Raw genomic sequence first — 24,468 nt, 5'->3', positions numbered from 1 at the left:
CCTATCGTTAACAAATCTAGAAGCGCGCCTCTGAATTGCTTCCATGTCATACCTGGTGCGGATCCCGAACACTCGAGCAGTACTCAAGAACAGGTTTCACCACTGTCATGTATGCGGTCTCCTTTACACGTGAAACGCTCTTTCGTAAAATTCTTCTAATAAACTGAAGTCAACCATTTTCCTTCCCCACCACAATCCTCTCATGCTCGTTGGATTTCATATCGCTTCGCAACGTTACGCCCAGATATCTGAGCGACATCACTGTATGAAGCAGGATACTAGTAATACTGTATCCGAACATTACAGGTTTGTTCTTTCTATTCATCCGCCTTAACGTACATTTTTCCACATTTAGAGCTAGCTGCCTTTCATTTAACCAACAGAAAATTTTTTTCTAAGTCGTCTGTATTTTCCTACAGCCACTCAACTTCGACACATTACCGTTCACCACTGCATGATCAGCAAACAGCCGCAGAATGCTGCCCACCATTTCCGCCAAATCGTTTATGCATACAGAGAACACACCTTCCTGGGGCACTGCTGACGATACTTTTGACTCTGATGAATACTCATCGCTGAAAACACGACGCTAGGCTCTATTATTTAAGGAATCTTCAAGCTAAAGACATGTCTGTGAACGTACTTCACATGCTCGTACTTTTGTTAACAGCCTGCAGTGCTTTCCGGAAATCTAAAAATGTGGAATCTGCCTGTTGTTCTTCATCCATAGTCGGAAGCATATATGAGAAAAGGACAAGCTGAGTTTCCCCACGAGCGATGCTTTCTAAAACCATGCTAATTCGTGGACATAAGCTTCACAGAGCCAAGAAAGTTTATTATATTCGGAGAATACGTTCAAGGATTCTGCAGCAAACCGATGTTATGGATATTGGTTTGTAATTTTGCGGGTCCATTATTTTCCCTTCTTATATACTGGAGTCACCTGCGCTTATTTCCAGTCTCTTCGGACTTTGTGCTGGGCGAGAGATTCGCGATTAATGCAAGCTAGGTAAGGGGCCAATGTCGTAGAGGACACCTTGTAAAACCGAATTGAGATTCCATCCGGACCTGGCGATTTATTCGTTTTCAAATCTTCCAGCTGTTTATCTATGCCACGGACGCTTATTACTATGTCGTTCATAAGAGTCTGTCCGATGGTCAAACGACGGTATGTTTGTACGAATCTCCTGCATGAAAGATTTCTTGGACGTGAAATTTAAAATTTCGTATTTCGTTATGCTATCTTAGACTGTCTCACCAGACTGATCAACAAGAGACTGAATGGAAACCTTGGATCCGCTTAGCAACTTTACATATGATCAAAATTTTCTCCGGTTCTCTGTCTGGTCTTTTGCTATGGTGTGACGATGGCGGTTGTTGTTGGGTTTCCACATAAATTTTTTCACAGACGCACGAATCTCTGCTAACTTTCGTTTGTTGTCGTTTGTGCGTCCCCGTCTTAGTGCAACATCTTGTGCTTCCTCTATATCTTCCGAATAGTTTGTCACACAAGCTGCAACAAATGAACGTAACAGTTCCACAATCACACAGTTTCTCTGTGCTCGGTTGAAACGAATTTTTAAAGTTTTTGATGTAGCGTTCCGTGTTGGAAGTTTTGACTCTTGAATTCCTTTGTTGTAACATAGTTCACACCCGTTTATTTGTTGTTTTCATTTCTATAAGACGTCTACACGGTATCTCGCCTGCTCTCACTGTCAATCACGTTTACTTGCGACAGTAACGTATTCTTACCACGTGACTCATAGTCTATAACTTATATATAGTATCACAACTACCCAGACTACAGAAACAAAACAAACATTTCCATGACCGGATTGAGAGTTCATAATGTTGTGAAAAAAAAAAAAAAGAAAACTAAATGGCTCGAGGGAGTTTCGAAATACCAACACCGGAACCGCTTAGCCACGCAGCCACAACTGAATTATTACGCTAAATATTGCACTTGTTGACGTCGGACCGTTCGCTGTTTCCATTTTGCTTTTATTTTTAGCATTTCAGTTCATATTTTTCCTGTTTTCATGTTTCATCTGTCTTCAATTTTTGACGGGCTATCCGCATATCCATCTTACCACTAAATCTGAAGAGGGGAGGGTGTAGGGGGGTGCGATATGGAGTTTCCCTTGTAAGACAAAACCTCGTTTCTTAAGACGTAGATACAGTGTCAGTTGTGGTTTTTGTCTACGGAAGTACGGCATATATTAGCTTCTGGTGCACCCTGTATGGCTTACGAAAACTATTTCAAATGTTCGTAGGGCTTCTGGGCTTTGTAGAAACAGCTACAACTTCGTCAGGCTATTTCCATTACCATTTGGACAACATTTGTTTGACCACCGCCGTGTAAAAGTAGGACGTCTAACTTCACCTCATTGGTGTACATGTTCGCATGCAAGAAATGTTGAAGCAGAATTGTCCTTCAGATAGATAACGCAGTTCTTGCTAGTCCTGCAGTGCAGACAAGTAAACAGTCGGCAGGCTTAATACCACGACGTACGAGCATTAGCCAACCACAAAATCATTCCACTTTGGAGAGAGGGTGCTTCGGTCGTCCCACAGTGGGTCAGGGCATAATGAAGTTGATAGTATAAGCACAACTGACCTGAAATGACTGAGAGTGCAATGCGTTTTCCTTGGTCACCACTGCACTTACGTACCGTAACGTCACCGCATGTTTCCGAAAACGATCAAGTGCAGTAATATCGTGGTTTAGTTAGAGCCTGGCATGAGCCTGCTTACAAGGTAATGGCCGATTTCAGCCGGTGTTCTTATTAGATTTAGAATATTTCTCCGTTTGCTATGCAGAGAGTATCATCCTCAGAATTAAGAAGTATTATATCACAGTACTCTACTTTTCAAATGTTTTCGGATGCTTTTAAAAGATGATATCACTCTCATAACTGCTCCAATATCTCGTCAAATGAAAGAACTAAGATTCTTTATTTCTGCCTCTTAGCGTAAAATCGTATGCCGAAAACCTCGTTTCGATATCTACACCTGACCGCGAAATAAAAGGAGTGTTACTTATTACGTTACTCATCTTTTATATCTGTTCCAGGTAACGATACGATTCCCGTAGTGTAACAGCTGTCGTCAGGAGCTTGATGTTGTGGAATTGCAGTTCCATAGTGCGCACAATTTGGAACATAAGGCACTGATGTATTTTTGGACTATATCTGGCTGCACGATATCGTACTCCGTGGTGTCCTCAAAACAGCTTAAGTTCAGTAAGTGACGCACTCCCAAGAGCTACTGCTTTACGGCAGGTACAGCATTACACTGATAGCACAGCGTTGGAAGTCCATCAATTAAATGGTAAACATAAAACTTTGTGCGCTGTTTAAGTGAACTATATCATATGCCATTTTTCACTCTGACGCAATTGTCCGTAATTTTGTCTGTCAGTTTTCTCCTTGAAGCAGAAATGGACTGGTCTCTTTACCCGCTTTCACAATCGCGGTCGTCACCATTAATGGTCTATGTAGCATATGTCTGAAAACGGCATTCACTCGTCAAAAGACTGCCTAACGTACTGGCGTAACAACGTCATTTACGTGAGTAATAAGCGAGCGGTGGAGTTGTCATTTGAAAGTCTGTCGAGATAATGGTTCTCCTTTCTCTGTTAACTGAAGGGTTCCAGACCTAAGTCGGCGGACACTTTATGAGAACGCAGTGTGCTTTGTGCAAATACGGTATCTTTCCATCTTACATGACAGAATGTCCTCTCAGAAATATTGGAACTAGTGTTCGTTATCAGATACTTCGAAATATATGAGAATAACTCTTTTAAGCGGAATGTAAATATTTCTAGGAGAAACTGAGGAAGTGATAAGTCATTAATAACGTAATAAAGCATCTTTGATGAGTCTACAAAAAAGGAAGATATCATTGTTTATGCAGGTCTCTACATCATCGCACTAACTGTTGTTTCCATTTATTTGGATCTGTTGCCAAGCCCTGGTCTCTCACTACTATTTAAATATACTTCCCCTCTTACAATTTCTTCTACAACCGATTTTAGTATTCTCAGGTGCCTTAGAACATGTGCTACCCATACATCTCTTCCTTTCATCACATTTTGCTATAAAGATCTTTTCTTTCGAACTCGATTCATTGGGGACCTGATCTACCAATCTAATCTCTCAATATTCATCTTAAGCACCACATTTTGGAAGCTTCTATTTTCCTCTGTGATTATTATCGCGCATATATCACTTCTGTAAAGGGCTGAAGTCCAGCCAAATATCTTCAGCACAGACTTCCTGACACTTAAATTCAAATTCAGTATTAATCAATTTCTCTTTTTCAGAAAGCTTTCACTGCTATTGCTAATCTACATTTTCTATCGTCTTTCTTTTGCTGTCGCCAGTAATTCCGCTATCCAAGCAGCAAAACTCATCTATTACTTTTAGTGTTCCATTTTCCAATGTAACTCCATGTGTATTACCTGATTTGAATCCATAATTTTGCTTTAATTTTGTTGATATTCATCTTATAGCCTATTTTCATGACGTTATCCATTCTTTCTCCAAGCCCGTAGACGCCTTTGACAGAATTAAATTGTCATTGGCAAAACTTCAAAGTTTGAAATTCTTTTCTTTAAACTTCAATTCCCCTTCCAAATTTCTGCTTGGTGTCGTCTACTGCTTGTTCAGTGCACTGATCGAATAACAAACGTGATGGGCTGCAACCCTGCCTCACCCCTTTCTTGATTACTGCCTCCCATCCATGTCCATCCATTCTTATAACTGCAGTCTGGCTTTCATGCAAGGTAGAGATAGCCTTTAGTTCCATGCAATTTATCTCTGATTAGTCTACAATTTCAACCGTCCTGCTTGTTTAGACGCATGCTGGACTGGTCCCCAGTCTCCTCCTTGTTATGGCTATAAGCTTAGATAGTTTTATTGGTGACTGGGTACAGTGTATTCAAGAACATTACATTAGTATTTACTTCAATTACACACTAACAATTGTAGCTGTTAGGAGTAGTGTGTGTTTAGGTTGGTTTAGTACCTAAGAGTACCACAGCAGCCCATTAATGCTTGTTTTTCCCTTGGCAGCAGGTCAGGTGTTGAAGTGGATGCAGTTGTAGTCCACTTAATGACACAGTTACAACCATGCAGAAAACAACAGGTAGTAAACCACATGACTTGCTTGTGGGAACACAGTTAGAGGTTGAGGAAAAACACGTATTAAGGTACCATGATCACAGTGACTGCACTTATGTCAACCCATAACATCCTATGTTCTGCTATACAATGCGTGGCAAAAAGCGCGTCCAACCCGACAGTCTCCTAGACTCATTAAGATACCGTGTAGCGTGGCGAAGCGGCACAGACGTGTAGTGTCCTGTCCACGGTGTAACTCCTTTGATCTGTAGATCTAGTACAACAACTCTGACTGCATTCTTGTGTTACTGTTCAGTGTTTTTTATCTCTCCAAAGTTGCTATTCCGTTAGAATGGACATCTGTTTACGGTCTTGTTTTGGAATTTCGTTGTACTTTGGGCGATAGAAATGTGTAATAATCTACAAAACTGAACTAAAATTTTAAAGATATAAGTTCATTAATTAAACATCGATGTTTGTCATCGGAAAAAAAATTTTATTGGCAGATAATGTCAGTTTTGACCCCAAATAAATACATTTTATACTTTTGTCCATACGTAACACTTACAAATCTATAACATTAAAGAAAATATATGAAAGTGAACTAAAAATGAACTAAGGTTAATATTATTACAGTTTCTAGTTCTTCTGGTGCTTTGCCTAGGCACACTAATCTTCTTCACACATTTGATTTGCTATCAGAATGTATTTCTGAGCCGGCCGGAGTGGCAGAGCGGTTCTAGGCGCTACAGTCTGAAACCGCGCGACCGCTACGGTCGCAGGTTGGAATCCTGTCTCGGGCATGGATGTTTGTGATGTCCTTAGGTTAGTTAGGTTTAAGTAGTTCTAAGTACTAGGGGACTGATGACCTCAGAAGTTAAGTCCCATAGTGTTCAGAGCCATTTGAACCATTTTTTTGTATTTCTGACTTCTGGCGGTATCAGTGACTGCCTAAAGCGATTGTTCCAAAACATGTCTACAGCTACATCCACCTATGCAGTCTGCAGTTCCCTGTACAGTGTTAGTTTTCCATCAACGTAAGGTGTGAACGATAGACGAAAACGGATGTCAGCCGATAACGCTACGATCGTCGTAATCAGTGCATCAACGTCAAATTGAAATACTGAGGTAACTGCAAACATGGTGATATTAAAATCTGACAGAGAAGGAATTAAAATTATATTTCTATCTTGGACCATGAAAGAAGTCACGTTTATCGTGGTAGAATTTGTTAGTTAAGGAGTCCTCAATATTTCTGACACAATCAACTAAGAAACTAGATTGGTTTACGTTCAAGTATAATCCAAAGAACGATACTTGGAGAAACAGATTTTTTTATTGACTTTTTTCAGGACTGTTAATACTGCAACGTAACTTTTTGTGTACGTGATGTCCTTTGAACCTGGAAGTTTTGTAAATAACTTCTTTTCGTATTTTTACTATGTGAAATCCGTACAGTTATTTGGTACTGGTAGTGGCGACGTGGGCTAGGGGAACCGCGGGGTACTGTATCCAAGTACAAAATTTAGTAACATTAGATGTCATACAAAGAGGTTCTGTTCATTTTTTTCTGTAGGACTAATAGTTTGCGCTTAGCGTGTGAGGGAATACGAAAATCGTGCGCTTGGTTTTTGAAGCCCAGATGTAGACTTGAGAGTTACATAAGACGACATCGGTAGGGGAAGCTGAATCACCGTTTATACAGAACATTCCTAGATGTTCCAGTAATGTTAACTGTGAGAAACAAACGTACGACAAACTGAGGATGGAGGAGGAGGATCTTAGTGTTTAACGTCCCGTCGACAACGAGGTCATTAGACACGGAGCGAAAGCTCGGGTGAGGAAAGGATGGGGAAGGAAATCGGCCGTGCCCTTTCAAAGGAACCATCCCGGCATTTGTCTGAGGCGATTTAGGGAAATAACGGAAAACCTAAATCAGGATGGCCGGAGACGGGATTGAACCGTCGTCCTCCCGAATGCGAGTCCAGTGTGCTAACCACTGCGCCACCTCGCTCGGTAACTGAGGATGAATCAGACATCTGCGGATATGTAATCTTTCACATGACTGTCTTGGCACTGAGCAGCGCTTATACCTTGCCTCAGTATTCCGTAGAGGAAGATTTTAGAGCCCCGATTTGTGAAAAAGAAGAGAAACACATGACAACAACATACTTGAATCCTTTTTATCCTGGTGATGACACTGAATGGTTTATTTCTAGTCTAAAATGCGAAAAACAAGTGATGGAAGAAGATAGTAGAGCAAGTTTGAAAGAAAACTGAAAATCTGTTACACTAAGATAATCTGTAATAAGCACAAGGCTAAAAGAGAATACCGAAAGTATACAAAGAAGGGAGGCAGGTTATAGGTTTTTTAATTCACAGGAGAACGTCACGGAAGCGCCCGGAAACCGGAATTAGGAAATGTTGTAAGACATTAGGCGTTTCCCGTGGAACACGTGCCAAGTGAAGAATCGAGAGATGTTCTGCAACTCTCCAACATGCCGCTCCCTCACAGGCCTCTATGACAAGGCTAATTACAGCTCGCACTGCGTCGATAGTTAAAAAGTCATTGTGTTGGACTGGATTGGGACAGGAAGAAACCCAGACATCTGATACGATGGGAACTACCCCCTGCTATGCACTTTGAAGTAGCCTGCGGACTGTGTATGCAGATGTAGATTCAAGGGGAAATAAATGGTACAAATTAAAAATAATGTCATATAATAACCTGATTAAGTGTTATGTTTGAAACAATTGAAGGTAACGAATCAATAGGCAGCAAAATAAATAAATAGAAGAGTCAAAATTACATGGAGTACCTTTGGATGACTAAACAGATATTTTAATTTGTGAATGGTTCCGGCATTAGAAGACCATGTATCACTATATTGCGTCAAGAAAGGCAATACAAACTAGTTGCAAAATTTACGTTACATGCACACCAGGAGCTTATACGTCCTGAGCTATTTGCTGGATGTATTCCAATCTCTGTTTTCCTCTACAATTTTCACCCTTTACAGGTCCTTAAAGTACCATGGAAGTTAGTCCCTAATGTGTTAACACACGTTCTACCGTTCAGTCGATTCTTGCTGTCAGTGTTTTCCACATAATGCTTTCCTCACCGATCCTACTGAGAATCTGGATTTGTTTCACATTAAAATTATATCCGTCTTCTCGGTGCAGAAATAATAATGGATACTGGAGGGCATCATATGGTGTGTCTCTGTAGTGTGTTGTAACACTTCTCGTTGTACAGTTATGTTACGGCTTATGTTTTCATTGTCCACAATTACGACGGCAACTTCATCTATCTGAGGTGCATTAAATCGACGTTCGTGTTCTCCAAGTGGTCTTTTGTAGGCTCTAATAATACTTTATAGTCATAGGAAATCATTCGGTCTAGTGCTGTTTTGAATATGTGAATCATTTGATTGTATTCATGTAGGATCCTCCCCATTTCCGACTGCTTCTTGCCTCAGTCTACTGATATTGGTGCTTCGTTGATCAGTTTCTGTTTTTTTTTTTTTCATTTTCGATGCTACATATTTGCAGAAATTTATGTTCTTCGTTGGGTAGTTGTAGTAATGATCCCATGTTGTGATAGACTTGTTCTTGGATGGAAAAGACATAATCGATTTCATCACTGTTAGTGTTGATAGAAGTGATACCGAAAGAAGTCATCTGGAAGCTTTTGGACAAAGTGTTTTGATTCTGGAGTTTCTCCGTCATGTAATGTACAAAATCCTGCGGAATTGCTTCTGGTGGTAATGGAATTTTCCCATTCATGCAACAGAATGCTGATGATTCTCTAATGGGTTTTTTCGTGTTGCAAAACTGGCATATTTTGTTCATTTTCCGATTACGACGTATTTGTGTTTGTTATGTTCTTTCGTCGGTACGTATTGGAATGCTTAATTTGTTCGGTTTTACTGTTTACTTGTCTCTCCACGCTTCTCGTAGGGTGATATTTTCATAACTGGCCTGGATTCGCACTCTTTTATTATAAGATTGTGTCACAATTATTGATTCTTCAATCTGTTCTTTTTCTTTTTCTTTGGTTTCTCTACGTGTCTCGTTGTTCATTGTCGTTCCTTGGGAGCTTAAACGTGCTTCGCGCTCTTCGTCTGTTTCGTTTCTTTGCTGTCTTTTTGTTTTCGCCGTGTTTGTTTCAGAAATGGCAAAATTATCTCCTCTTTTAGGTTTGGACATTGTCTAAGACATAAATCAAATCAACTTTTTACTAACGACTACACTCAGTACACTTCAGACACTTTTCACACTTTATTTTCGGTTTGTATTCAGTCACTATATCGCTTTAACTACTCACACTTCACTGTTTGTTTTTATTCAATCACTGCACTACTTTTCCGGTTTCTTCCTTCACCACTGATAAGAAACCGACGTTCGAACCTAAGACGAGTCTTTCGTTGTATACCCCAATTAGTGGCGAATTTCAGAACATAGGAACGTTCTGGAATGTCGTGGAATGCTCTCGAATCCCTCGAATGTTCTCGAATACTCTAGAATGTTCTAGAAATTTCTAAAGGGAGAAACATGCCAGTTCTTGTATCTTCAAAAGCACACCCTTCAGGTAAAAATGGGCACTTTCTTCCTGGACGGGGTTAGAGGGCTACCACACCATATATCTTCTTTTATAGTACCGAGACTCGTTTCTGAGTTTCAGCGGAACGCACTTTATACACTTACATCTATAAAAAATATTTATCACGTAACTTTCATCAATTTTAAGTAATCATGCAGAAGATGAAGGTAATTGCAGCCAGCATTCGATACAGATGTGCTCTCACTGTGCTCATATAAAATTTGTAATTGTGTTCATTTGTCAGTGGTTGTACTTAATTAATGTGCCGAAGTGTAAGAGATTAATTATCCAAAATTCACAAACATATTCATAGGTCGTCACCATTACACTGAAAGATTGCAATTTCTACTCTTCTTGGCTTAACTTTTTTGTTGTTGAAAACTTGGCATTCATTATTATGTACAATCGTGTCCTTACGATACTCAAGAGGCTGTTTCCCGTTAGGCTTTCGAAAATTAAGTTCTGTCGACACATAAATAGCAGTCCGAACTCGGCTTCCTTGTAAAACAGCTGTGATCAGCTGCTGCAAATTGTTCAGATTTTGGTTTAAATGGTTAAGTAATGAAGACGACAGTTATCTTTCAACGTCTCCCAAGCCACGAGATGTTTATGTTGATACCCAGTCACGGCGGTCATGATCACCCTGCTGATTGCCGTAACTCCATGTCATCGTTTGGTCTAAGCTAGGCACAAAACTTGAAGGCGGACCACGGGTTGTTCCGTCCTGAAGAACTGGAGCCTACCAGAAACGTAACTCCCCAAAACTGGCGTGAAGCACATATATTGATTTGACATGAATTACATAACTTAATTAGGAGTAATCATGGACATTGATCTCTCCCTCTCTTGCTGTATGTGGCTCTGATCGCAAAATACTTATTGAATATTAATATTTAAAAAAAGCCGGCCGCGGTGATCTAGCGGTTCCAGGCGCTCTGTCCGGAACCGCGCGACTGCTACGGTCGCAGGTTCGAATCCTGCCTCGGGCATGGAGGTGTGTGATGTCCTTAGGTTAGTTAGGTTTAAGTAGTTCTAAGTTCTAGGGGACTGATGAGCACAGATGTTAAGTCCCATAGTGCTCAGACCCATTTGAACCATTTTTATATTAAAAAAAACGATTTTGTATAAATGTTACTGGCTTTTATGATCAAAAGGAAACAACTAAACAAACAATATAAATCAGTTTTGAGAGCGATACTTGCAACCATTCAATTCTGTTTGTACGGCGATGTGAAATTAATGAAACCCCAGAGTATGAACGTAAATGATCAAGTACGGCGCTTAACCATTCACCCACGTCTGGAGACCGGTCGCCTAAGATTACTTGTGCGGCTGATGCCTCAAACCTGTTTTTGTACCAGGGCGATTACCGGTATGTCTGATATATAACTCAGTGAGTACGAAACCCATTCAGTATCAGTAGCTATATATGCAAACTATTAATATGTTATAGATGATGAAATAAGCCAGAAGTGGAGTAGATTCTTTTGAAAGTGTAGTAGATAGAACGACGTATTTTTGGAACATTTTCCGGAAGTGAAGAATAAAAGACATCTTCTGCCATACTTAAAAAAACTGGAATCATGGTGTCGTGGTTCCAATACCCGATATTTGTGGATGATTTTGGAATGATACAAAAATTATAGTATTTTCACTTCTATCTTATTGGAAGTTGGAAGTGTCTGTGTAGCAGTTGTACTGAGTTGTTAGAACAGATTACCTTTTTCTTTCTACAGGTTTGTGAAACGCGTCTCTATAGTTTGGTGTACTGCTCTTGGAGATGTAGACAGAGCGTAGCAATATTTTAAAACTTCATTTCTGCCTGAGTTTTATTTGTTTCTCTCGGGAAAAGAACTTCGAGAGCCATCAACTTTTTGCCAGCCGCTTGTCTTATTAAGATTACGGCCAGATGCTGCGAAAGTTCGTGTTTCATACCTCGTTAAGACCGCTGTAAACAGATGCCTCGTTTTTCTTTTATAAAGATGAAAGATAATGTACTATGGAGGAGCGCCGGGCTTGGTTCTGCGAGAAGCGTCTCATTACAGCGAGCAGACAACGCGGGCAGGGCCGCAGGAAGCGGTTGACAAAGTGACAGCTTGAATTACGGCCAACGGCACGCCCGTGCGAATGAGTCGGCGTACACGGAAGTCATCTCTTTTTGCTTGACCTGACATCCGCAGTTCCGTCTTTGCAATACATGAGTTTGTACAGTTTATAGATAATTAAAGAGACAATAGAAAGGCTGTGACTGCATTTTCTCGAAGCTACCGCACATCGGGACGCATAAAAAGCAAATTGCCTCGTTTTTTAAATCGGCATTTTTAAACTCTGACAGAGCACATTGTAAGTACACTTTATGGGGGGTAGGACGTCAAACGGGCTGACTTGGAGCAGGAGAGTCATCTCAGGACATTTTAATTTCCAGCGTCTATACTTTTACAAATAAAGTTTTACCAAAACCTTTGTCAGCATGACCAGGAAGGCTTCAGGATTCACACCCGTTGCAGTGGACGTTCGAAAACATAACAAAATAAATTTTTTACGTGCGAAATTTCATCATTTTTTCACTTAGTGATGGCTGCATTTGTTGCTATAGGTTCACTTTTCTTCATAAGTTAGATTCTTCGATTAATTTTGCGCAGCATACACATCATATTCACAGGTGTATGAAACTCCAGAATTTATTTAATTTATGAAAAAACGAATCAACTGTTATATTTTAAACTTCATGTTTAGAAAAAGCACAAATTTTATAGTTGATTACCTCGATTTTTACTACAGTTTTTAATAGATTTGAAAAATTCTAGAGTTTCATACACCTTTAAGTATGGTTTGTATGCTGTGCAAAATTCATCGAAGAATCTCTCTTACTTATGAAGAAAATTGTAGCATAGCCACAAATGCTGCCACTAGTAAGTGAAAAAAATGATGAAATTTCACATTTAAAGAAAATCATTACGTTATGTTTCCGAAGTTCCACTGCTATGAGTGTGAGTTCTGAATCCTTCCTGGTCCTGCTGACAAAGTTTTATGAATTTATTTGTAAAAGTACAGACAGTGAAAATTAAAATGTCCTGTGGTGCCTCTCCTGCTCCAAGCCGGCCCGCTTGTCGTCCTACACCCCTTAAAAAAGAAAAAATAGAGCCAAGACGAAGGAGTTGTCGATAGCGTACTTCAATAAATCCTTCTCGATTTACAAGCAGCGTCATTTCTAATAAAGCACTCGTGCTTTCGATAGATGTCTCTGCCATCACTGTGCCCGCCCAGTAGTCAGTGATATCAACTCCTGATGACGATGGCACAGACAACTATCGAAATCTCGAGTGTTTTATTTGAAATGACGTCGATTGTAAACCGAGAAAATTTTACTGAAATTATGAAGATTGTTCACAAACTGATACTCATAATGGTATGGACGGAACATTCACAACTATTAATTTTGGCGGCCGATGGATGAATGTTTGACGCTGCATCGCAATTTCACCACGCAGCTGCAAAGGATAGCAACAGGAGACATGTCGACACCAGGGCATAAAGTTTTGACGAATTTTATCCTGCGAACGCGCTCAGGTGGACAGTAACAGTTATGAAACATCCCCTTAGAAAAAATTTATAAATGACAGTGCTGGAAAACCTCTTCGCTATTTGATTTCCAAACAGTTGAGCAAAACTGAGTGTACTCAGACATTTCTCTCTTTACTTATTCCGATCAACACTAAACTGACCCACAATATGTTTAGCGCAACGCAATCTGACTTTCAATAATCCCTATACCTTTCATGAATCACTTACCTCACAAAAATCTTCGTTACTCGAGCTACTGCAATACAGCGAGCGCCAATACTGGCACTTAAATAAAAGATTCTAACTACTGAAGGCACTAACTAATAGGCATAGTTAGCAAATGAAACATTTTGATGGAGATCAAAGAACGTATTTACCTTATTATTGTTGAAAGGTCATTTTTTATATATATATATATATATATATATATATATATATATATATATATATATATATATATATATATATATATATATAAAAGTTCTAGACATCCAGTATTACAAATTTCCTTTTTCTGACGGACACACGTCCAGATCGTCGGCTCTCAAACCTCTGCCATCTCCCCATATCCACCAGTGCAAACGGCTCACCTCCAAGGCTCGTCCACACTGCTGAAGTAACGTCCACATGGTATAAAGTGGTAAACGATGTTATACCCACCAATGAAAGGTTGCATAGAATCGGCTTATGTGACAGTGATAAATGCATCCGCTGTGGTCTGGTCGACACCTTAGAGGCTGGGCCTCATTACCGCAGCAGCGCAGCCAGACACTGCACCGACATCCTGCTCTGGCTGGACACGAAATATTTCTCGCTACCAAGAACAACACCGTGATGTGGAGTTAGGACAGTTTGTGACATATATCATCATCCACAATAGTGAAAATAATCTCATTAGTTTCCAGGCTTACATGAGAACGGCACGCTGGAAGATGAAACGTTACCCAAATTACAGGATGATGTTTGCTAAAATGTTAGACATAATTTTTGAAAAAACAAGGCGTAGGGTAATAATCGATGCCGGTAAGGAGACAAATCACAAGCAAGAATATTTAGCGAACAAAATACATAACGAATAAGGGGTTACACCTGTTCCTAGGACTGCTCCCGACTTCTCAATGGTGTTATTAACTTCAGTATGTCGTTTTCATTAATTTATATTCCTGTGCATCTCTGGTTATCCGTTTGTATGCTCCAAATGACTTTGAGTTTGGACGGTTATGAATCAAATGACAGAACTGACATTCTAGTCAAGACAGTCAATTACATATATGTTTAGGTTTTGGTTCTATGTCTCTGTCTGGACTGAAGAGGTTATTGTCAGTTTACTATTTTTGTTCTCTTTTGTAAGCTTACAAATGGCCCTATATTGAAATGTGTTCTTCAGTCTATTGAAGGATACAATTCGTGTTGAAACAGTTCCAGCACTTCGTTATTTTGTTTTTGTGCTTATCTGCATATATGGTTGTTTTAATAAAGGAAAAAAAAGGCTCGACTGCTCAACGCTACGCGCTGTTCACATCCAGCTGGCCAACACTACAATGGCGAATATTCCAACAATGCCAACCAGCCACAGACTGCAAACAACACAGTGAGTGATTTTCATGCGGAGTGCTATGTTGCTTTACCAACATAAAAACCTAAACAGCCTGCTTACACTGTGACTCGCAGACAGCCACGTAAAGAATGCACGCAGGTGTCAGCATCTGAGAGAGGGCGTGTAGTTGGGCTCGAAGTAGCCGATTAGAGTGATCGGCAAATTCCTCGACATCTGAATAGCAGCGATGCCACTATTCGACGATGCTGCCAGGTATGGGCGGACCATTAACGAAACACAGCGTCACGAAGGAAGCGGTCAACCTAGAGAGACGAGTGCCCGGATAGCCACTTCCTCATTATCATCGATCCAACGCGCCAATGGTGCCTCAGTGGCCACGAGGACTATTAATAGGCGGCTCGCAAAAATGGCTCTGAGCTCATAGCGCCCTTTGCGCCGCATAACATTGGCCTCTGGACACCAACAAGCCCGTTTGCAGTGGTATCGGCCATTTTCGGCCTGGAATCTCATTGACTGGAGTAATCTTCAGCGATGAGTCCCTCTGCGAATTGAGTCCCGATGACCAGAGAAGATCTGTTTGGAGACGCCTCAGACAGTGGCGGGATACCAACATGACTGTCGCTCGCCATGCTGCCTACCAACCAGGAGTGATGGTCTGGGATGCCATTTCTTTTCGTAGCAGCACCCCTTTGGATATCGCCCCATTTTGTCACCCTTCATAAGAATCCATCCTGGGCTTAACGTTTCAGCAAGATATCGCGCACCCGCACACAATGACAGTTTCTACTGCTAGTCCTCATTCTTGCCGAACCCTGACTCTGCCAGCTAGTTCACCGGGCCTCTCTCCAATTGAGAGCATTTGGAACATTATAGGCAGGGCCCTCCAACCAGCTCGGGATTTTGAGCATCTAATGCCCCAATTGGACAGAACTTCTCGTAATAACCCTCAGGAGGACATATAACAAATCTATCAATTAATCCTAAGCCGAATAACTGCTGGTATAAGAGGCAGAGATGGACAAAGGGTTACTGACTTTTTCAATTTGTCGAGCTCTTTTTCTTCAATAAATCATAGAATTTTTCTGACATTGTAATCATCTGCTTGTCTCCACATGTACATCATATCCACTGATTTCCGTCGCATTGCGGTAATCCTTTCGCAGTGCTTTGTTTTTTTGTTACGCAGATGTCAGAATTTGAGGGAGGACGTGTAGATGGGCTCAAGGAAACCGATTAGAGTAAGCGGCGAACTCCTCGACGTCTGAATAGCAGCGATGCCACTATTTGACACTGTGTTTCAAGCGAAAGGATAGGAATTAATTGCTGAAGTTGCTTCTTGAAATTATTTGCGCTTGCATCAAACACACGATGTAACAAACAATGACATGTACTCAATGTCGCATTCCTCTAGTAACCGCCGAAACTTCTTACATGGACGCTATTTCTATAGAAAATACAGGTTTTTCCGAAAAAAGAACGTATTCAGTCAGGATGATCTCTGTCCAAAGTGTTATTTACTGCCAAATAAAATTTTATTACGTAGCTGAATAAGGCCCACAAGTTTTGAATGAAATTTTTTTTAGCCTCATTCAAAGATATCGATGGATTCACTAAATAGTTCTGTTGTCTTGGTACGCGTTGTGACAAAATATTAGAGACTTGTCAATTTGATTTGCTGAGTAGTTTTCACGTGTTTTTTTTATAGTGATCGTATGTATGTATTTCGTTCAAACGAAAAGTTGATAAATCATGCCTTCAAAAGTTTCTTTGCTTTGGACAGTGTATTGCCAAAGGATATTCGTCTAGATATGGAAAAGATTTATCAGGAGATAGTTCCTTCATGTTCGTGTCACGATCTGACTGAAATATTAGTCTTTCGCCTCAGTCCATGAATTGAATCATCAGAAGGTAAAAGCCACTTCTAATAACGATCAAGTTACTCCCTTCCGAAATGGTTTCGCGGTTTTTCAGAGAAATTGGGATGTACTGTTAGCCGGCCGCGGTGGTCTCGCGGTTCTAGGCGCGCAGTCCGGAACCATGGGACTGCTACGGTCGCAGGTTCGAATCCGGCCTCGGGCATGGATGTGTGTGATGTCCTTCGGTTAGTTCGGTTTAAGTAGTTCTACGTTCTAGGGAACTGATGACCACAGCAGTTGGGTCCCATAGTGCTCAGAGCCATTTGAACCATGTACGGTTACTCAGGTATTGTTGTCGTAGGATACATTATCGTCCCATTAAAGCTCGTATTTTTCTCTTAATAAATGTGCATTTACAGGTTAACGTTAATTTGAATGTATTACTTGTGATGTGCTTTTTTGGTGGACAAATTGTTATAAAGTTTTAACTGTGTTGAGAATACTGCCTACCATCTTCAGAATTGAAAAACAAATCTCTTGATATCGAATTTGGTGACTATAAGAACAGAAAGGCCAAATGAAAATATTTCGATTAAAATCTGGAATTGGTAAACACTATTAGTAATACAGCAAAGAGAATTTTGTAGAAATAGCACACCCATCTATTTTGTGTCTAAATAAAGACTGGTACTACATGGAATATACTATATCGCTCAGAAGTAGTTCTCTTTGACTAGAGGAAGATGTCATTGTCAAGAAAACTCGTAAATTCCCCTTGATAGTCACATATTATTTAGTAATTATTATTGCACATTGCTTGGGCAGCGCGGAGGTATAGTAAGACGACTCCGTCCGCATATTATGTTATCTGAAACGCAAAAACAAAATTTATACGCTGTCTGCGTTTTATGCAATAAAGTACCATCATGTAGCCTTATGACGATTTAGTCTCTCTATTTTCAGTACAACGCTCAAAATTTTCTTGTTTCCAGACGATTAAAAAATGTATCAGCTATCGTGCCTTACAGACGCCCCGCTACTAGTAAATGTTTGCAAGCCGGTATTAGACCCTCTTTTGTCATTTCTCTTCAGCCATGCATGACCCAGAAATGTCGCGTTGCATCCTAGAATTTTCGCTTGTGTCGTCCTACTGCGCTCTTCCAACAAACCCTTTATTCTCCTTTCAATACTGGGATTACGAGGAGGATTCGGGAAGAAACCACCGGTCGCGCACTGCGTGCAAAATGTGATAGCTTACATTAAGTAAGCGACTAGATATCTTTGACAAGTTTTAGTGTAGCTTGAGATAGATCACTTACGGCATATTTGAAGAAAGATTGTTTTGCTTGAGTGCAGTGAATTATGCTGGTAACCGTATAGAATGAATATATAAAGAAAGGTCGAGAGGCATTGTTGGCTAGTACATCGCGTGGGATAGGTACATCCGCCTAATCGAAAAGGACTATCTTGCCCGCTCACAGAGGCTCGCTGCGTGCGAAGTGTGATGGATATGCCTATAGTGGGCGGCTAAGTTACTGTTGTTCGATGAGGAGAGCAGGGAGAGGATTGGTGCTGGGGCATAAACTACATTTCTCGAATAGTACTAAGAGAGCGGCCGAGATTATAACATCCTCATCCGACCGACGGATTACCATTAATAGTGTCATATACTGTAGTATTACTCCGGGAGACGCTGCGGAGAGATTTGGAATTTAGTACAGGACGTTTGTGTGAAGCTTGGTGTACAGCAACTTTACATCACCGCCTCTGCTCTCATTTCGGGCCAAATACAAGACAGGCGGTCCGACTATCTGCCACCGCACGGGAGTGCCTTACAGGCATCGGATAAAACATAGACGTACCCACACAGAAGTAGCACATGTCAGCAGAAGTGTTCTCATATGAACGTGAAGCGATACGTAGTTGAGACTTACTGATATTGCACTAAGTGTTTGACAGGTCGTTGGGTGGGTGTAGGTCGTACGATGGCAGATGGAAGAGAGGGATGCGGTCGGCAGGGGGGGGGGGGGGAGAAATAAGAAGAAAATGTTTTTTTGCGTCATCGGTCTTAAGAGTAGTTCGATGAGGTAAGCCAAGACTTTCTCTCCTGTGCCAGCCCATTCATCTCACAGCGATACTTGCGTCCAACGTCCTCAAGTCCTTTTTCCATGTCTTCCAATCTTTGCCTTCCCCTGTAGCTTTTGCTACGTAGAACCGTGAAAGTTATGGCCTCATGTCTCATCTTGTACTTTCATGTCTCATCTTGTACTTTCTTGTCTCATCTTGTACTTTCTTGTCTCATCTTGTACTTTCATGCCTCATCTTGTACTTTCTTGTCTCATCTTGTGCTTTCTTGTCTCATCTTGTACTTTCTTGTCTCATCTTGTACTTTCTTGTCTCATCTTGTACTTTCATGCCTCATCTTGTACTTTCTTGCAGTCAGAGTTTTCCACATATTCCTTTCCTCTTCGTGCTGACCGTGGTGTGCCGCAGATCACCCCAGCCAGCTCCTTTGCCTGCATCAGAACCTTCTTCTGACCTTCTCGTTGCCTGAAAATTTAATTCCACTAATATGTGCCTTCAGGGAGGTGAAAAGGTGATCATTTGAAGGCACTAAATCAGGAGGATATGGGCGTTGGTGCAAAACATACCAACAACTAAATCAAACACCGCCTTGGTGGCTAACACTGTAAGAGGATGAGCGTTGTTGCGCAACAAACATTCCCCTCCTTTTGTTCTAAATGTTCCTTTTGAGTTTTGTTAGAGTTTCACTATGTTGTTCTGCATTGATAGTCTTTCTCTGAGACAGAAATTCGACCAAAATAATGCATTTTCGGTCTCTAAGCACTGAGGCCATGATATTATTTGTCGGAAGTTGTTGTTGTTTTGAATTTTTTGGCAGATGAGGAATTGGTCGTGATGCTACCTGTGACGACCGTCTTTTTTGTCTCAAGCGTTTAATGGCCCGCCCACGTTTCATCTCCAGTCACCTTCCAATCCAAGTCGTTCGATTTTCTTGTGCTGCTTTGTCAGTTGTCTTATTCCAGTATCCCAACTTTTCTGTGAGTGGCTCGTATAAGAGTGTTTTGAAGAGTCGTGGAAACATCGCAGAAATTTCATCCTCTGACACACGGCGGTCTTCACGAACAGTTTCCTTAATTTTTTTTTTCTGAACTCATCAGTCAAAATGGAAGGTCTTCAACTCCCCTGTTCGTCATGAACACTGTTTTCTGCATCCATTAAACCCTGTGGACCACTTAAACACGCTAGTTACGTTCATGGCACCTTCACCGTAAACCGTTTTCATTCGAGAAAACCGGTAGGTGTTATTGCTTCTGTGAGTAGAAAGCGGGACACAGCACGAGGCTTCCACAAGGCGGGGTTTCATACCGACATCTTTCACGCAATCGGACACTACAACGTGAGTTGTACCGTGCTCTGCGATGTTACTCTGGCTAGGAGCTCCTTCACTACAACACACAAAAACCACTACCGGTTATGGTCACTTTCTGGACATGTATGAGACTATAAATGAATGGAATACAATTTTTCTTAGTGGGTCGTAACTGGGTTGGCAAAGAGAAACACAGTAACTAACATTATGAAATATGGTTTTTTTGTGATTTTTCCGTGGTTTATATAAATCTGGGAATAACGGAAAGATGAAAAACAGGACGTCAACACAGGGAGACACGAAACTGAGAAGCTGGACGGTTTCCATATAATCTGAACTCGACATCGTAATATTTTCAAAGCAGTTTGTACAAAAACCTTCGTACGCAGTAACGTGTTCGTATAAATGTGAATGTGCATTCGGAAAGGATTAGATTTGAACCTGGGAATCGTTGGTCCGCGTGCGTGAGGTTTAACAGGTGTGGCCACGTGTAAAATCGTTTGAGCACCGGCAGCGTAGCGACAGCACGTGGCACACCCGCACCGGCCGTGTTTTATCAGATTAGCGCCGTGTGCTGCCTGCCGTCTGCGCCACGCGCCCTCTAAAACCCTTCGCCGCGGCGCTCAGGCACGTCCTATCGAAAGCGACGAGTACCGGCGCACTCCATACTCCTCATTAAGCCGCCTGTTCTCTCGTTTCATCGCTACAACTCGGAAGATGCGGTTCGGGCCGTGCTTTCACCTGTCCGGATCGCTTCGTGGTCCTCCCGCTAACGCCACCACAGTACGTCTCACACGGACGGAAGTGAATTGTACAACTGTATTAAGGATAGACCTACGCATCTCATTGTTACTTATTACTGTACTGTCACTCACTCCAGGTTTGCACTGAGGTGATGTATATGGTGGGATACCACCTAATACCGTGTCGGAACTCCTTTTGCCGGTGTGATGCAGATGCTCGACGTTGCATGGACTCGACAAGATGTTGGAAGTCCCCTGCAGAAACATTGAGCCATGATGCCTGTGTAGCTTGAAACCTTCCCGTCTCCTCTCTCTCTCTCTCTCTCTCTTTTTTTTTTTTTTTTGTTACGTCACTTTCCTTTCTACAATAACCTATGAAACCTTTCCTTAGGATTTCTATCTCTTGCTTAATAACAACAAATGAACTCTTCCTTTGAAATTTATTCTCTTTCTCAGTCTTCGCATACAAATTTATTTGCTGCTTATTAAAAGTGATTTTCTGATTATTTCGACGAAGCATAGAATGAGTCGTCGTCGTGGCCCTCAGTCGTTATCTGCAATAACCCAAAACTGTTCCTTACCTTTTTTACTGTTACTGGATCGCCATCTGACTGCTACATCGAACTGCGACATGACTATACTTACAATATTTTACTATACTTTATTAACTGCTGGTGGGCTGTCATAATAAGTGGCTGTATTTATTGCCAAAGCTGGCGTTATTCTTTTCTAGCAAAACTGACGTTACTCTTTAATTAATTTGACTGAAGTTTCGTAATTCATAGTTACACTTTTTCTTGACAACAATAAAATTTTTGCTGTTTTACGTTGATGGTTTTTGGGATGGATTATAATCAGTAATGCAACATTGATGGCAAAAATTAATTATATTCTGAAAACGTTTCTTCAAATATTTACTGCTGGTAATGAAATGATTTTACAAACGTTCAAATGGGACTTACTTTTTACAACAATCTTACAATTAGCATTGCGTAAACATACTTTCAGTAGTCTTGAGTTTCGCAAAAAAAAAAAATCCATATTAGTTCCTCTTAGTATAATAGTTAGCTGATGTCGCTGTAGATCCGTTTATAATCTCTTATAAATCATAGCTGGTGGCTGGCAGGCACACCGCTCCTCTCAACCTCTCGCTTCAGACCTTCTACCAACTCGCTTCACTTCGCGCTTACTACTGACTTTCTACGAACGCTAAAGTGCGGTCTCTCCTGCCAACAATGCTTTCTGGTGCAGACAATCCCTGCTACCGTTACAAAATGTATCAATGCGCGGTCTTTCTCGCTCTTTTCTTAAAATGTATCCATACGCGGTCTCTCCCGCCCTTTTTAAAATTATATCAATTTGCGGTCTCTCTTGCCAACAATACTTTAGTGCAGACATTCCTCGCTACCACAATTATTTCCAACATAACAAATATTAATTATTCCTACTTAATGCTATTAATAAAATATAAACATTTTTCATAAATTGTGGTTTGACAATAGACATTAGAAATATACACGTCTTACAAGCTTTAAAGCGTTACCGGTGCAGAATCTTGTGCACCAATTGATCTGTCGATCTTGTAAGATAAATCTTCGATGGGATTCATGTCGAACGATCTGGGTGGCCCAATCATTCGGTAGAATCGTCCAGAATATTCCTGAAACCAGTCGCGAACAACTGTGGCTCAGTGACATGGCGCATTGTCACCCATAAAAATTTTGCATTGTCTGCAAATGATCTCCAGGTAGTCGAATGTAGCCATTTCCACTCAAAGAGCGGTTCAGGTGGAGTAGAAGACCCAGACCATTCCATGTAAACTCACCCCACATTGTGGAGACCAACCAGCTCGCAGGGTGCCTTGTTGACAAAGTAGGTTCATGGCTTCGTGGGGTCTGCGTCACACTCGAACCCTAACGTCAACTCTTATCAACTGAAATCGGGACTCATCTGACTAGGCCAGGTTTTCCAGTCGTGCTGGACCCAAACGTTTTGGTCAGGAGGCCAGGAGAGGGGCTGCAGGGGATGTCGTGCTGTTAGCAAAGAATCTCGGGTCCGTCCTCTGCTTCCATAGCCCATTAATACCAGATTTCATCGCACTGTCCTAACGGATATGTTCGTCGTGTGTCCCATATTGAATTCTGCGATTATTTCGCAAAGTCTGCTTGGAGTTAGCAGTGACAGTTCTATGCAAATGCCACTGTTCTCAATCGTTAAGTGAAGGCCCTCGGCCACTGCGTTTCCAGTGGTGAGAGGCGACGCCTGAAATTTGGTATTCTCGGCACGCTCTTGTCACTGCGGCTCTCGGAATGTTGAATTTCCTAATGATTTCCGAAACGTAATGTCCCATACGTCTAGCTCCAGTTACCATTCCGCATTCAAAATCTTTAATCCCCGTTGTGCAGCTATAAACACGTTGGAAACCTTTTCGTATGAATCACCTGAGAACAAATGACAGCTTCGCCATTGCGCTGCCTTTTCATACCTTGTGTACGCGATATTACCGCCATCTGTATATGTGCATATCGCTATCCCTTGTCACGTCAGTATATAAAGTATTTCTTGAAATCGGTATCCTTGTCTTTCTCGAGCGTAATTGTGCAGGAAGCAACAACCTTCACTTAATCTGATTCCCAACTACCCAATGTCTACGGAATATCCAAAATTTTTGTGCTGTAATGCCAAACTATCACTCAACAAATCGATGTGCTCGAGGTAGAAGAATGCGCACCCACTGTAAACAGCTGCCTTCTGTCAATCTCTATGTCAGTGGATTCCTCCAATCGCTGCCGGTATCGTCGCAAAAACGATTCCTTATTCGTCTCTACTCCGATAATTAATTTCCCTATCTCGTCACATGCTACTAGCATCACCAAGCCGGATCAGTCGCACTGCAGTAAATCGTCATATTATTTAGGCTTATTCATGTTATACACCGTCGGTTCAGAAACTTACGAGACTGATTTCGTTCGTTTCGTACGAGGGACGTCAGTGCATTAACTAGGGTGACGCCTTGAGCTATATAATTGTGAACAACAGTCGTGCATTCGAAAAATCAGTTGTGAGCAGGCATTATTAACCCTTACCGCTCGAGGGGCGGGGTAGCCTCGACCGCGTAAATATTGCAATAGATTCGCATGTTGAGCGTCGCCCGAGACAAATTTCCATTCACTATAACTCGTATGTTGGGACGCTCACCGCCGTATTTTTTCTACTGAAGTGCAACATATTTTAATTTTTATTAAAAATGAAATTCCTCCAGCTGTATTTAAGATTTTTTATTTACTGCCACACGTGTTGGTCTCACCGCGGAGTTATAGACTGAGCCACAAACAATTGATTTCATCAAAGTGTACGGGCCTGAAGATGGTGTTGACGCAACGTCGAAACTAGTAGCGAAGTAAATAAAAAATCTTAAGTACAGCTGGAGGAATTTAATTTTGAACAAAAATTATGCCAGCTGTGTCCCACCTTCGTCCAGTTTAAATATGGATGTACGAAGACATATTTTAAGGTCAAGTTTTTTGCTGCAGTGTTTACTAATCTACTCACAGTGATACAAGTTACACGAGGGGCTTCAAAATGGTTGAAATGGCTCTGAGCACTATGGGACTTAACATCTGTGGT

This window comes from Schistocerca gregaria, chromosome 1 (assembly GCF_023897955.1).
Source record: "Schistocerca gregaria isolate iqSchGreg1 chromosome 1, iqSchGreg1.2, whole genome shotgun sequence".
Lineage (NCBI taxonomy): Eukaryota > Metazoa > Arthropoda > Insecta > Orthoptera > Acrididae > Schistocerca > Schistocerca gregaria.
This window is presented reverse-complemented; position numbering follows the sequence as displayed.